The 15,102-nt window shown below is 37.9% G+C and overlaps 1 pseudogene; it reads right to left on the reverse strand.

Moving 5' to 3' along the window:
* Positions 1 to 1,772: 1,772 nt before the first annotated feature.
* Positions 1,773 to 15,102, reverse strand: part of LOC149181596 (ribose-phosphate pyrophosphokinase 1 pseudogene) — a 40,913-nt pseudogene continuing 27,583 nt past the window's right edge.

Below are 15,102 nucleotides of genomic sequence, written 5' to 3' on the forward strand. Positions count from 1 at the left end.
CCCAATTCTTTGAAGAGGTATCATCGACTGAAGGCATGCTCAGGGGCATCTTTGTCTCTAGCTACAACTCTGAATCTGCTATGGCAGGTTGTGGCTCAGGCTTGCTTGATGTGGCTTTGAAGCTTGTATATGACCATCATTCCCCCCCCGTCAGATACAAGGCGAGAAGATGAAGAGATCTCAATTGCAAGACTTTTCAATATTAGAGAACAAATCCTGTTGTATGAGTGAAATATTTTCTTAGTTGTTGAGGCCCATTGCCAAGAAGTGATCCATCCAAGATGAATCCTTGTTCTTGCAGGAGGTTTGTTTCTGAACCATTTGTTTGAAGAATGGGTGGTTTTATGACAGTGCTTACATGGATGAAGACCAAAACAGTGATCTTTCATATGGCCAACTTGGTCACAATGTTGGCATTTCACAATATTTGTTGTGGAAGAGGGGCAGAATCTAGAACAGATGAAGGTGAGTTGTCATTAAGAAATCCAGCACTCTAAAACTGGATGGGCTTTGAGTAATCTGGAATATGAAATGAAATGTCCTTGTCATATCTAAGACCAATTCTGTGCTTGTTGTGGACTAGCTCTTCCCAAGGTCTGATGACCGACTTGGGAAGTGCAGACTGAATTTTTGCATCTGCATGTAAAACTACTGGTTCATTAGGTACTAAAACTGAATGAAATTCAACAATATTGACTTTCTTCTGATGGGAGTTTATCTCAATGTTCTGAATAGAATGATGCTTACCATGTTGTAGCTCTTCTTCTTGTAGCTTTGTCTCAATCTACAAAAACTCAATATTCTCTTGTGCATTTTGTAGACACATTCTAATATTGAAAAGAGAGGTTTTGTTGATCTTAACCATCTCATCAATAGTGGAATGTATTAAATTATTCAGTAGTTTCAATACATGATCCATTCGATTCATTTCAAACCAATATAATCAGAGAAATGATGTTATCTTCAACTACAAATTGACCTATAGAATGATAAATAGAAGCAACTATTATATGAGTAACAAGATACCAATACCACCAAGTCAATGTGGCAGATAGCCCAATACCAATTTCAATGCAGCAAATGAGTCGCTGCTTCAATGCACTTCTCAAACTACTCACAGTATGCAAAATAAGAGACAATCTTCGACTTTCTTTACAAATGAAATTTTTCTAATAGTTCTAGAGCCTACTTACAAAACATCTTTTCATTCAAGATTCACAAATGCAATCATATTTATAACTTATTATGCACAGATCTAACACACACTAAAGTCTACATTGATAATCTGAGTAATAGCATCTGCAATAGACCGATTTTTGGCACCTGATCTCATTAGCTCATCAAAGCTATCCCCGATTGAAAGAGTAGCATTCGGTGCATTAGAAAATTAACATGGTTCTAATATCAGGAAAAACTATATTTGGAGAAGAAAAAGATTGACGTCGTTGGTACAAGCCACTCTTCACTTGGAAAACAATTTAAATCCAGCCACTTGGTAATACAACAACTACTCATAGCTTAGTGATGACAGATCCAACAACTTAATGTACTCTGTTCACAAATTTCAAACTCCAAATAGGAATATGGGTATTCCATCATTCATACATCCACAGGTCCAATGTTAACACACTGCATCTCCACACCATTCAACCATTCTTGAACAAAAGCGACAACAATTTATTCACATGCACTCTGCCCAACAACTATTTCTTCATCACACAACAATGATTTCTCAAATTCTGTAAGCCTCAAATCACATATTCAACTTTGCTTGTACAAATTTAGGAACACTAAATAATATCACCATTACATCACTAGAAAATTCTACTCACAGAACAATCATCATGGACATGCCAAATAGTTTCACCGAGAAGGTTTGCAATAGACAAAATTGTCAATTGAGGAAAGTAGTTCTCCTCTTTAATAGGTACCATATTTGTGATAATAACATCCTGGAAAAGACCTCCAAACAGCCTTTAAAGTGTAGGAGGACTAAAAACGGCATGTGTGTAGCATGCATAGACTTCTCTGACACCTTCTTCATGTAACAATGTAGCTCCATTTGTAATTGTCCCAATAGTATCAATCATGTCATCAACCATGACAACAACTTTCCCTTTCACATCACCAATCAAATTCATAACCTTAGAAACATTGTGGCCTTGATGCCTTTTATCAACAATAGCCAGAGGAGCATCAGATAGTTTCTTTTAGCAAAGCACGAGCACGGGAAACACCACCAACATCAGGTGATACAACCACCAAATCGAAGCTCGCAATGGAGATTGATAAGTCTGTAGTGGAGAGCGGTGATAGATGACTGCTTGCATAATATAGGCAATCGCTTTACATCATTAAATGAACTCTTACTCTGTACTCGTTTGATGAAGTTTCATTCAATTTCAATGGTGGGAAGGACTACGATTTTGTTGCATCTTCTACAGGCAAGATATGCTTCTGATGAATTTCAATCATTGGCGATGCAGATGATTCACTTTGCTTCAAAGAGTTCCATAAATGAAAGAATCCCAGAAATAACAAAATCAAAGCCGCCTGAATCTGATCCAAGCATTAAAATTTGAGATCTTATATTTTCTAAAAGCTTTTCTTGACAGATGGGAAGAGGAATCTGATGTCAGTGATTACTGGAAATACTGTTATATACTCGAAATTTGTTGGTAATGAATTTAAAAGTGGTGATGGATCTGAATACGTAACATTGAGGGTGTCAGATCCTCTGATACCAGCAATGTAAAGGTTGGCACATAGAGAGGATTTTTTTTAACGAAAATTTCAAGGAGTTCTGAGGAAGTGCTCTTGGGGTTGAAGAGTAATTACAAAAAACCAAGCTTTGTTGTAAAAATGATCTATATAGCATAATCGACTGACAAATTCTCATAGATAATAATTCTGAGCAGAAGAGACCAACGTTATGGTTCTCAACATTTTTTTGGCAGGGAAAGGCAAAATTCAATGTAGAAATGAATATCTTAGGAAGATAGATAAGGCAGGTGAGCATTGCCAGCAAAAAGGTACACAGAGGAGAGGCAGCAGATTTCTAACAGACAGTAAATTAATGGAGCGTTATAGATAGTGGGCAGAAATGGGATGTAACACACAAGTTGACGAGAGGGAAGATGGGTCAGGTTTCAAACCAGAGGAGCGCCCAAGTGGAGCATATTAACATCATTTCTATAGCTGGATGATTGACCAAATAGAGAAATGACAGACAAATTCTAGAAGGAATGCAGAGCTAACAAGTTTTGAAAATGTCTAGGCCTAACCTATGCTCTGATACCATGTTAAACGCACACATGGCAGCAACAAAATATTAAATATAAGTAGGAGAGTACATCTATTATTTGATAATGATATAAATTTATAGTACATTCATGTGATCGTTGGGTTCCACATCCCAAGGTCTCTTGGACTTCCTTAGTCTATTCGACTTCCACACCAAACCTTAGAGGATTAGGTATCCAACAAATTCAAAAATCTAATAAATCTAAAAGGATAAGAGGTCTCATCACAAGCCTGCTTACCATGTTCATAGGGAACCAATTAGACTAATATTACCACTCTGAACACCAAATTAGGGTAATGGCTTATGATTTTTTATTGTAAGATAAGGGGTTTCATCACAAGCCAACTTGTTTAGTTTTAATTATTGCTGGTGAATGGCATTGTCATTATTTGGCCACTAAACCAGGACAATGCCTTTTTAGCATAAAAAAATAAAAGAAAAGAAAAGAATAAAATTTACCTATAATTATTGCACTATTAAATGGATGGGATACTAGATTGTTGTTGGTTAAAAGATAACCCTATCGAGACTATGAATGTCTATTGGCAGCAGTGGCTCTAGTTGTGACAAACGAGTACATTTTAAAGCTAAGTCGTAAAAGCACCCCTACTTTATTTTTATAAACTAATTAATGGCTGATACAAGTAAAGAGGTGTTTTTCATTCACAAAATGTTTGTAAAAGAGATTGCAAGCTAATGAATTTTATAGTCAGAGTAATTCTATTTATCTAGATGTTTCAAAAAACAGTTTTTACTTAGATTATTTTTACTGAATTTTGGGAAAATTTCATTTATCAGAGATAATTGATTCTTCCGGTCAATCGCCAATTGTTGTACTGTTGAACAAACCCCATTTTTATATTTTATAAATTTCTTATGAAATTTATTATATTAAAATAGGGACCCTTTAATTTAAATAAAAGCCTTTGATTTTTCTAAAAAAAAAAGTCAACATAAAAATTGTTGATAAAATCTTATAATCAAAGTTTAATACTTAGGCTTTTTAATTAAAACCCAAGTGTTAAATCTTGATTATCCCAAAAAACTGGATTAAATAGCCCCTGGAAGCCAAACAATACTTAAGCTTAAGTATTAAACATTATAGGTTACTTAATGAAAAAACAAAATAAAATGGAGTTTTATCGTGGAAGGTTGAAATCTTTATAAAACTCTAAATACCCCGCATCGCACATAAGAAATAAACATAAGGCAAGACCAGGCCAGAATGGTTTATTAATTGTTTCTAAAAATAAACCCGTGTCCATCACAATCGCATGATCCTCTATAAGTCCATATCGCTCTCCCTTTCTCGATTGCGATATGCGATATAAGCCCCGGACCCAATGGGAAAGCCCATTACAATTCATAAAACCCCACATCCATGACTACCACAGGTTCTAAAAAAAGCTTAAGTTCATACCCCACCACCGATTGCGATATGCAATAAGGCCCGAACTTGATGAGATTATTCACTATGATTTATATTAATATCATGTTAGGGGCATATCTCGCAATTGCAAAATTTTAAAAAATTCATGCATCATCCCAACATCGATTTTGATATGATGTCAGTAGTGACATCAATTCCACATCATCCTCCTCAACAACTGCCATGTCATTTCCATGTCTCCCACCATGTTAGATCCACATCATCTGCCACATCACCATTCCACATCATCCGCCATGTCATAGTGATGTCACTATGACGTCATCCCAGATCCTGCAATCACAAGTTTTAAAGGAACATAGCTTATAATAAATCATTCACCCCAGCCAATTTGTGATTTGCGATTAGACCGGACCCGACGGGATTATTCATTCCAACTCATACATACCTCGCGTCTGCAGCTATCACAAATAACAAAGTATCACCGCTTCTTGCCTCTTCTGCCCATTTCGATTGCGATTACGATATAAAAGCCCGACTTGCCTTGATTTAATAAAGGACTCAGATCTATTCATTTAGATCAATGGTAGATAATAGTTTCGAACCCCCCTACATTCAATTTTAAGTTTCTCATGGGGGGGTCCGAAAAATGGTTTTCACGTCTGAGCCTATCTCTACATGTCACTCCTCCATTCTTTTGGACCCCACCTTCACAAACCACTTACCACTTCCAACCCCCTCCAAAGAACTTGTTAGCCATCCACCTTTCCACGATTGTGATTGTGATATAAAGTATTCATGGTTTCCTCCCGATTGCAATTATTCTGAGTCTACCCCCGGTCTAAAAGAAATTTGCGATAAGAACGTAAAGTCCACCACTCTTACCACAGACCTCACTTTGCATGACTCTCAATGATGTTTGTATTCAGATTTATTACACTCTACATTTTTCCTGATTTCTTGCAAAAGTGATTAGCTTCAAATAAAACTTGCTTATCAATTTCTTTTATTTCCAGCTTATTGATTCCTATTTTTCTTGTTCAAGTTCATGATAGAGGAATACAATTATGTTGATAAGGGGCAGATCAGTTCAAATAGGCAGAAAACATCCAAAGAATTTGATGGAACAAATGAAGCTGATGAAGACAAAAAATCACTTTTAGAAACTTCTACCAAAATATTTTTTTTCCCGTTAAGCAATGTTGAAGGGATCTATTTAAATTCCCTCAATGCTCTGCACAATAGATTCAGTTGTTTTCTATTATTTAAAGTTACTTGTTATATCAAATAAATGTCTTGAATTTTATGAAAAAAGGGTTACGAAAGCTCACACTATTGTACTTTCATCCTTTTCTCAATAGAATGACTGGAACATTGTTTAGGAATTTTCATAAACAGTTTTGAGAAGTTGCATTACAGTACTCCTGGAATCATCTTTGTGAGAAGGAATAAAATGCTCCTATTTCTTTTATGAGTTGAGCGAAGTATATCTGGTATTTCTATCATTCTACCTTTGTTTTGTTCATAAGTAAATAGTAAATTTATCTTTTCAAATTGCTTATTACTTTATATTTAAAGAACAATGTTACATGTATTCACTATTGATCATGCTGCCATTGATATTTTTATACATGTTAAGCAATTCGTTGTGATATTCTAAATGTGATATGAGTTTACATGTTATTTTGATTAACTACTTAATCAAACTAATCATCTTGAAATAAGTTTCATTTCCATTGGTGTTTGAGCAATCTATATTATCATTTACTAAGGAAAATAATTATAGATCGCATCTAGATAAAAGTTAAACAATCTCGGGTTATAGAGTAGATTAATGAATTTTTTTTTCCATTTAATTCATTACCGTAAATCCATCCATTTCACTTCACTATAAGCATTAAACACTCATTCAATCATATTTCATTGGGAAACTAGTCCCATTATCCCCAGTTGGAGCCACTACTTAAACGGAAAAGGAGTTGCCTTAATGTTCGGACCGGGTAGTTTTCCCCTTGTGCTGAAGCAACGATTTTCGATGCCTCAATGCCTCCCTAATTCCTCTAAGAATGACTAACTTGAGTGATTCAGGATCAAGGGTGCATATGGTCGTCCTACAATTGAGATGGAATCTTTCCTCATAGTCTTCCAGGGATTCATCAGGTTCAAGAGTCATTCTAAATATTTGCTCTGTGGTCTCTTTGGACCTACAATAGTCCCTATACTTGTTGTTAAAGGATTGCTGAATTTGAGCCAAGGTAGCAATGTTATCCTCGGGTAGACCCATGAACCATCACAAGGCTTCATCCTTAAGGGTGGATGGGAACAAATTCAGCTTTTGGTCATCAATGGTATAATCATAAGTCCTACAGACAACAAAAAGCACAAATCAAAAAGTATCAGGGTCCTCTAAGGTTAATCCATGGAAGTGAGGAAGGGCAGAAGGGCCTAGATTCTTCATCCTATCATATCCATTAGTTTCATTGATGGAAAAAACATCCTCATTTTTGTTTTCAACCATGGTGTGGGTATGTGGAATGGATTCTTCTTCTTATTCCCCAATAGTTTCTTCAAAGATCTCAAGTTGTTCACCTAAGGGGTCTTATAACTCCCCTCCAGTTAGAGAGTGAAGTTGACAGTCATCGAAGAAGAGTGAAGGTTGACTGTTTGATGGAGTGGGGATATTTGGCAAGAATTTTCCTAAAGTGTCTCTACTCCTATGAGGCATGAAATATTTTTTTTCCTTTTTATGTGATTTTTTCAAAAATAAATGCAAAACAAAAAGGAAAGTAGAACTAACATCTACCCACTAAATGCAAAATAGAAAGGAAATCATAAATGACATATACCTAGACACCTCCCCGACAATGACACCAAAAAGATGGTGAGACCTAGTATTGTACCAAGAGTGTTGCAACTTCCAAAGGCTCTTCAACTTTCCTTATCAACTCATGATTTCATATAAGCTTTGACGTGACAGTGTTATATACACAGTAGATGCATTCTACTCATGCCACTCAACTAGGTCACATGATCATTATAGTTCCAAGACCATTCATCTATTGAACTGAAAGGATATTAACTACTAAAAGAAGAACGTGAAGGCTATTCCTAGTGCAAAGAAAGTAAATTCTTTTCAATTCAAACTTGTAAATGTTGTCAACTTGTAAATGCTATGAAACAACACAAGAATTATGCTAAGCTGCAAAAAGGAAACTACTATTATTTTCCATCAATCGCTATCAAGGTTTCTTGAAAACAGAAGACTATCCTACCAATTCAAAACTCAAGAATGTATGCATTGTTTAACTAATTCACACTTGTAGATTAAGTAAAGTTCTAATTGCCAAATTTGGAATGAAAGAACTAATGTTATTTGATCTTGTAGGAAAGAAAAAGGAATGAAGTAAATGGGCTAGGTGGTACTTATGTTCATGGAGTCCAAGTTGAGGGGTAAAACTACTCCTAAACTAAGCTATGATATCATTGTAGGTCAAAACAAGGTCAAAACAGGCTATTACAGGTGTGCTATAGGATGTTGCTACAGGATTCCTGTACTGCTACAGGGAGTCCTGAAATACTACAGGAAGTTGGCTAAGAGGGTTTGGAGGGTAAGAATGATGGGTTGAAGTGATGGACACTTGGATGAAGGTTGTGGGGAATGTAGGGAAGGTGATCAACACCCCTAGCCAAGCCCAACATTTCAAGAAGGTCGGATTTGGGCTAATATGGCTGCTCATGGTAACCAAAAAAAGTGATCAATAACATGGGTTGGAATGCATAAAAAGAGGATAGGGAGGTCCTGGATGGAGTTGGTGAAAGTTTACCTGTCCTATAGACCTAACATCCCTACAAAAACACATGCACCTATTCCTCTTTTCATTCATAAAATATTACAATCAAAGGTGGAAAAGATGAATGGAATTTGGGGAACTATCTAACTCAAGCTAAGAACTTGATCTATGTAATGAACTACCTTCTAAGCTACAAAAATCACATGAGAAGAAAAATACCAAATGTAAACCCTTCCACTAAATCATAAACAAACTATCTACTAATGCCAATGACTTGATCTATGCAATGAACAGGAAATCATACTCTGTTTTTGGGTTGTGATGGTGGGGTCCTCTAATCATGTTATCATGATGGAGATGAGATAGGGATCACAACCACGTAATTTTTGATGAATTTTACTCTACTGAACTGCAACAACTAATCAACCTTCTAAGCTAAAAGAAGCATGAATAAACTCTACTGAATTGCACCCTAATTAGCATTTTAGGCTAAAAATAAATATGAATAAACTCTACTTAATGACAACACTAATCAACATTCTATACTAAAAGAAGTAAAAATACATGAGAGGTACTTAGGCTGCTAAGGTTGGGCCCTAACCCAAGAGCTTCAGCCCTCTAAATCAACTCAGTGTTGGATCAAAACAAAGCTTCTCATTATCATTCCAGAAATGTCAAATACATCATCAAAATAATAGTCACAAGTGTTTCAGCTCAATGGCCTCTTAGCTATAATAAAAATTCAAATCCTAATGATTTCCTTAGCATGTTTATTTATACAAAGGGGAGCTACCAACAGCTCCCTAGAAAATAGGGATATTTGTCTCCCTAACTTAAGAATAGGTGGATCTAGATCTTCCTTGACTTGCACTAGCTTGACTGCCAATGAACTCAACCTGCTTGTTTGCCAATGACATCGAGTTGATGAGAGATAGAGTGGGGATCTTCGACTGATTGGAGGAGTTAAGGAGGTGGACCACCTACTAGAATCTCTTCTTTTGTCTACTATGAGTTCTTGCAATCAAATTAACTCAAAATTGCTCCAATTCCTACATTTAACACACATTAGTCCACATGACATAGAAACACATATTTTACTCCATACACTAAGCATAATATAACAAAAATTGTAGATAAATGTGATAAAAAGGTAATTTAATAAAATGGAGGATGGAATTGTGACCCATATAATATACCTATTGATGACCCTCATCAACCACGACTACACAATGCACATACATAGTACTGCATGCCTGCAAAACAACATGTACAAAATGCACACAATACCACATGTACACCAGTACCATATGTACAACATGTACACAGTACCACCTATACACAACACCACCTGTGCAACATGTTCAAAACATCACATTTACATTGCACCACCTACACAATGCCACATGTACACCGCACCAGTTTTACAACATGTACACAATACCACATGTATACAGCACCACATGCATGACATGTATACGACACCACATGTACATAATACCACACACATGACAAGTACACAACGCCACCTGCACACAACACCACATGTACAAAATGTACACAAAACCACATGTACAATCATGCACACAACACCATATGTACATAGCACCACATGTGCAACATGAAAACAACACCATTTGTACATAGCATTACATATACAACATGTATATAGCACCATATGTACACAACACTAGATATGCACATAGTATAATATGTACACAACACCACATATCCAACATGTACATAGCACCATCTATACCTAGAACTACATATGCAATATGCACACAACACCATATATACAACAGGAACTCAACACCATAGGTACACTCACTGAATATACAATATGCATAACATATACACAACAATAGAACTGCACATCCAAAACCACATTGTCTCTACCAAGAAACCTTGCTTCCAATGTCTCTTCGCCATCCATGCTTATCCTAGTGTTACAGGGAAAAGTGTCTACTCAGAATTGCTTATCCCACTAAGGTGTGATAGCTACCTTAGAAACAAACAAAGTAAAGCTACTTTCATTTTTCCTTTACGAAGTATAGATAGAGAAGAACAAAGAAGACCAACCTCTGTCTTGCGCTAATCTCCTCGTTCAATTCCTCTCTTTCTTGATAGTCTTTCGCTACTTGTTCCCTTGCACGCCCAGCTTCACAGAGTACCTGTAAGATCACAGTAGCATAGCACTATACAAGAACATGGATTTATAATCATAAACAATCTAGGATCAGATGTAAATTGACCATACAAATACAGCAAACATAAATGACACAAGAGTATGTAGGAAAACTTGAATAGCTTTTATTGATAAACAAGAAAGAGCCAAGGGGAGTTACAACCAGTTGTTCTAACCCAGCATCATCCTCTCAGCAAGGAAGCCCATCTTCACCTCATACAAAGCTTAGATCACCCAACAATCTGATGTTTTATCTCAAGAAACCAACAACAATTCCTTACAATATGCAAAATTCCAGCCTCTGGATCTCTGGGATGAGGGATCCATATATAGATATCTGTAAGGGAGATGAGTCAGCTTGTGATTTGATTAGTGTCTTCCCTCTGATATTTCTTGCTTCCACTTGGAGATTGATGGTCTCTTACTCATCCTTGGTCGAATTCAGAGAGGCAAGTGTCACAGGAGAAGTTTCTGGAAGATTCCATGCCTCTCCACCTCGCGGAATGATATTGCCATTTGTCATTTCTCACCCATCGCACCCCATAGAAGGGATTTTTGAAATGCAACGCACCCACACAGTGTATTTAGGTGAGATGCAACGCACTTAGCCTATGGAGCAGCTGAAATGATCCTGTTTTGACCAATTCTGAGCAGTTTTTCATGGAGAACTTCTGGGAGAAGCTGTAATCAGTTGACCTTGTTCCTTTAGGGGTTAGAACAACACTTTTAGGGACTTAGGAGCCCTTGGTTTATGGACATTTCATGCTTGGGGTTGTAGTGCCCAAAAATGTCTATAACAGTTGCCCCCTAAAGCATGAGGACGTTAATCTCTTTGATGTCGGGTGAAATGCTTTATCATGAGGATCCGAAGTTCTTTCAAGCTGGGAGGAGACCTGTAATAAGATACAATACAATACATTATCTTCATAATATTTTCATGATCTAGCTGAGGCGGGCATTCCCATGCTCAGCTTTATAAATTCATTTTCATGTACATAGGAAAGACAATCGTCTAAGTATAGACTGATGATTCTGGTAGAGCCATCATCCCTTTGATTGGATGATTATCTGTGCAGCAACAATGTACATTTAATGTCTTTATTTCCTTGAATATATATCACAACCCAGATGGATGAAACTAGATCTGGGGTCTTCAATCTCATTCGATCTTCACTCGAAGTACAAGTCGATCCATGTGAGAGATGTTCTGGAGTCGAACATGGAAATACATCGCCTGATTACCAGCCAATGATGTAAGCTGTTAACAGAGCGAGAGGAATCACCGATAATGATAATGACCCTCAAGGTACTGCAGTACAATTCACGTGGTGTGAATAAAGGACTTGGCGTCGAACACCACACAAAATATTTCGGTCGAAGGCCATTGATGTAAACCTGTCGCCGGAAGTGAGAAACTTGCCATTGAGGCATGCAAGCTTCAAAGTACTGAATGGGGTGTTCCTAGATTGAATTCTTGGATAATGAGCTGATGTCGACAAGAAGCGATCCGTCATAGGAGGGCCTTAATGAATCCCACATCAGTGACATGGAACAGAGCAAATGATTTTAATGGAGGTGAAAACGATATGGTGATATAAGGTTCAAGGTGGCGGTCATGAAAGAATGGAGTGTAAATGTATTGTAGCGGGTGAGACACAGGTGAATTCTCTGAATGACTTCTCTTGAACATATCGACGACACTGACGTGATGGATTGGTAGCATTAACCCCAAATGTGGATGATATGATGGGACCATGGTGATGTGACCGGTGAATGAAACAACCCAACCCGACTTGGATGCGGAGTGAAAGTGTCATGTTCAAGAGCGACTTGCTACCAACAAAGTTTCTTCAAGTTTTCTTCCCAATTTTTCCCAATCATTACTGACCAGTACCTCTTTATTTTTGTCAAGCTTGAGGAGGATAACATATGCTTGTTCTATAATTTTCCCTTTGGGCAAACCCATCGCTATGTTTTAACGAGCCTAGCGATAGTGAAACTCGTTCTCGTCTATAGACAAGTTTGTTGCTATTAAATTTTAACGAGTTTAACGACAAAGATAACTCGGTCCTTTTCAATTTCAGAGAGTCTGAAAAGGAATGTAAAGGAAACTCCAAAATTCCTTTTTCATCATCTAATCCCTTAAGTCCGAAAAAGTATAAAACAATACAGAAGGGATGAATTTTTGATACTTTTAACGAGCCGAACAAAACAAGCGCTCGATCTTTTTGTGTAATAATCCCTCAGGTCCAAAAAGATTAAATTAGAGGAGGGATAACACTTCCAGTCCCTTTAACGAGCTGGAGAGGCCAATGGCTCGGCAATCTTTTCATATTTTACGAGTCAATTGAAAAGAGCTTAAAGGAGACTCATCTTTTGAGGAACGAGTGATAAAATGGGTAGCAACTGATTCCAAGTAAGGTTTGGAATTTTCCAATCATGGCAGTGTTACAAGGATGGCTAGTGAGATCACTCTTCACAGCTGTTCCTCAAAAAGGGGTAAACAATCAAATGGAGGTGAATGATCGACCAATGTAAAAGTGGAGGTGATGGTGCAAACACGACCAAGGCTTTTAAAGGCTGAAGTATTACATTCACGATGGTTATTTACCGGAAATTGGTTCATTTTTTAATGAGCTTAAACTCTGGAGGAACATGTGCTCATTGCTTATGTTTATTTTTTAACGAGCATGAAGTCCGCACTAAACTGCTCAATTAATCCAGTCGTGTAATAAGAATGTCCCATTTAAAACGGAAATTTTTATAGTTTTGCCCCACATCCTTTCTTTATGCAAGTTAGGAAACGACCAATCCAAAAAACAGATAAATGATCGCTCTTTGCTTGCACGCCAAAAGGTTTGCATGCCCCCAAGTATAAAACAAAATTTCAAGGTTACCCCTTCTTCTTTCCATTAAAACATTTGTTTTACCGAGAGAGGTCTACCTCTTACAAGTTACCAAAGATTGTTCTATTCACGATGTAAACAAAACACTTCTTCGGCGATGTTTATCGAAATAAACAAAGGTGAGTGGCAATGCCTGCCAACTCACATAACTTTGACAAGAGAATCTTATTCCAGTCCAAATCCCTCTTCCAATCATGGACGGGAGTACGGAGGTCATATACTCTCGTGGAAACCTACCCTATACCCGAAGTTTTCCTGCCGAAACAGACCAGGGTGCATGCCCCCTGGGTTTCAGTCATGTCCCCCGAATCACTCGCGCTCATCAGGTGGACAGACTGGGGATTGAGACATTTCTTACGTGAAAAGACCATTCAGGGATGGCATATGACTATTTGCTCTGTGTGATCCGGGAAATGAAAGCTGGTCTACGAGCTTGACCACTCTTCCTTCGTGCGGAAAACACATTACTCTAAAGAGTGAGGAGACAATCGCTCCCATGCAATAAATATAGTCTCGTCCAAGGAGTTCATTATAATCCAGGGGTCTTTGAACTACCATTACATTCATTTGAATGGTTTTCCCTCTCAATGTTATGGGTACATTGGGAAGGATCCCTAACGGTCGACTGGTTCCTTTGTCAAAGCCTGTTAGATTTCTTATCTCAGGCAAAAGCGATGGCGAACCAAGTGCTTTCCAAGCAGTCGAGGAAAGGATACTCACAGAAGCCCCTTCATCTATGATGGTACCGGCCATAACCATTCTATATATTTGAACAATGATTCAGAATGGTACACTAGCTGGTAAACGGGGTCTGCCTAGTTGATTCCAGTCGAAGGAGACAACTAGGTTGCTTGGAGGTGGGACTGAATAGACAACCGAGTACGAATCTGACGAACTTCCTTCTTGTGGTAAAGGAATGGGTAAATTTCCCCCATGTTCATCGGAGTCTGTGCTTACGAAAAGAATTTGGACGGTGTCATCCTTGTTCTCTTCGGTGACTGTATCATCTGAAGATGGAACCTATGAAGGCAAGACCGGGTCAACTGCCGCCTTGACCTTTTGAATTTCATCTGGTATGGGTTTAGATGGTTTGTCTTCAATGATAGATGCTTCGACCGACCACCTGAGCGGGCCAGCCGGATTTTCAACTAGTGACGGACTCGACAAGAGTTTTTTATATCCATGAGGAAGTCGTAACGGTGAAATCGGACGATCGTCCAAAACTCTTTTAGCCTCGTCTAAGAAGGGACAACGGTGGACGGCATGATTGCCTTCGCACAGTTTACAAGGAAATCTATATTTTCCTTTTTGTCCTGGGGCTTCACTTTCACTAGTCGACGGTGTGTTTTCAACATGATCATGAGAGGTTGACGACACCGGGTTGTGCAAACGAGGAGACTAGTCCCTTAAGATCCGAGGGATGCAAGGACAATCTCTATGATAGTGGTCTCCTTTGCAAATGACACATGGCGATTTAGGCCTGGTCGGTGCAGTGTGTGGATTTTCGCTAGATGACGCTTGGTTGCCCC

The sequence above is a fragment of the Pinus tabuliformis genome, chromosome 3_2, assembly GCF_031772625.1.
Source record: "Pinus tabuliformis cultivar Carrire ecotype Pingquan chromosome 3_2, CPIR1, whole genome shotgun sequence".
NCBI classification, from domain to species: domain Eukaryota; kingdom Viridiplantae; phylum Streptophyta; class Pinopsida; order Pinales; family Pinaceae; genus Pinus; species Pinus tabuliformis.